A 2,157-nucleotide genomic window follows, 5' to 3' on the forward strand; every position below is an offset into this window, starting at 1 on the left:
TGAGTGTAAATGGTGATGAAATAACATAATTTAATATTTGAAAAATTGATAGCATTTCATTAGTTATTTATTTTATTTTTGTAGAGTTTAAGACATTGATTTAAATTACATAATGCTTCAAAATAGATCATACACCTTTTCAAAATGAGTAGTGTCTTTAACTCTTAAAAAATGTAAATAGGATTTTTATATGTAGTTGAAAAAAATCATTTTTCAGATGACATTAAATGATAAATTCATAGAAAAATTTGCATTTTTTGACCCAGTGTTACCATTTTAAAATGGCACTGAGTGTGTGAATGACTCAGTTACAGTTTATGGATCTATGTATGGCTACTTTAGCCCCCAAAACGTTAAAAATTAAAATCCAAACACTAATGGGTAATGTTACAGTGGCTATGTCTATAGACTACAGCAGTCACTAAGGAAGATTTAGGTAAACGTGCAATCACTTTATGAAATTTGTGGCTTTATGGCATGTCAAGGTGCTGATTAGGCAGCATGAATAGTGTACAGGTGTGCCTTAGACTGCCCACACTAAAAGACCACTCTGAAATATGCAGTTTGATCACACAGCACAATGCTGACCAGTCAGTATCTGGTGTGGCCACCATTTGCCTCACACAGTGCAACACATAAAATGGAGATGTGTTGCACCTTGTGAGGCAAATGGTGTGCAATGGAGTTGATCAGGTTGTTGATTGTGGGCTGTGGAATGTTAGTCCACTCCTCTTCAATACGTGTGCAAAGTTGCTGAATATTGGCAGGAACTGGAACACGCTGTCATATACGCCGAGCTGAGCGTCCCAAACTTGCTCAATGGGTTACATGTCTGGTGAGTATGCTGGCCATGCAAGAACTGGGATGTTTTCAGCTTCCAAGGAATTGTGTACAGATCCTTGCAATATGGGGCCGTGCATTATCATGCAGTAACATGAGGTTATGGTCATGGATAAATGGCACAACAGTGGTCCTCAGGATCTCAACACAGTATCTCTGTGCATTCAAAATGCCAACAATAAAATGCACTCGTGTTCATTGTCCATATCCCCACCGCCACCATGGGCCACTCAATCCACAACGTTGACGTCAGCAAACTGCTCATCCACACAAAGCAACACAAGCCGTCTGCCATCTGCCCTGAACATTAAAAACTGTCAACAGAACACCTCTCCAACGTGCCAGACGCCATCAAATGTGAGCATTTGCCCACTCAAGTTGGTTACAGTGATGAACTGCAGTCATGTCCAGACCCCGATGAGGACGACGAGCATGCAGATGAGCTTCCCTGAGACGGTTTCTGACAGTTTTTGCAGAAATTCTGTGGTTATGCAAAACGATTGTTGCTGCAGCTGTCTGGATGGCTGCAGCAACAGCATTGCGCTGTGTGATCAAACTGCATATTTCAGAGTAGCCTTTTATTGTGGGCAGTCTAAGGCACACCTGTGGAATATTCATGCTGTCTAATAAGCACCTTAACATGCCACACCTGTGTGGTGGGATGGATTATCTCGGCATATGAGAAGTTCTCACTAACACAGATTCAGACAGATTTGTTAACAACATTTGATAGTAATGGGTCCTTTGTGTATGTAGAAAATGTTTCAGATCTTTAAGTTCAGCTCATGAAAAATGGGAGCAAAAACAAAAGTGTTGCGTTTATATTTTTGTTCAGTGTATTATGTGTACTAGCGAAACTCAAATTAAAAGTCAATGTAATGTCTACGTGATGTGTACAATGTTTGTAAAAACATTTTGCTAAATACTTTTATGTGCAGTGGGGTCTCTGGAATATGTTGTCATGTATATGTATAAATAAGTGTTCATGAAACAGTCATGCTAATAGTGTATGTAATAATGACTTTTTCTAATAAAATGGTTATGTAGCTTTCAAAAAAGAAGAAATATGTGTAATTATTATTATTTTTTTGCCATTTGCCCAATCACACTGTAGACAGTGACAAAAATGAAGATCAAAAGAATGATGTGATAACTTAAAAACATGCTACTTAAGCATAAATCTTACCCTAATACACGCCTGTTTTTGTGTCTTCCTTTCCTTTTCTTTGCATGTACTGTATTCTGCCAGTGAAGCTACGTGAATCAGAGAGTTCCTAAAATCATTAGTATTCATCTTGTATGGAGCATACATTCTTC

At 38.3% G+C, this 2,157-nt stretch overlaps 1 pseudogene; it reads left to right on the forward strand.

The window, feature by feature from the left end:
• Nucleotides 1-715: 715 nt before the first annotated feature.
• Nucleotides 716-1,467, forward strand: LOC146576510 (uncharacterized; annotated as a pseudogene).
• Nucleotides 1,468-2,157: the final 690 nt, after the last annotated feature.

This window comes from Mchenga conophoros, linkage group LG4 (assembly GCF_057382185.1).
Source record: "Mchenga conophoros isolate Kocher_MC1m ecotype Shallow Benthic linkage group LG4, M_conophoros_male_GT1.1, whole genome shotgun sequence".
Taxonomy (NCBI): Eukaryota; Metazoa; Chordata; class Actinopteri; order Cichliformes; family Cichlidae; genus Mchenga; species Mchenga conophoros.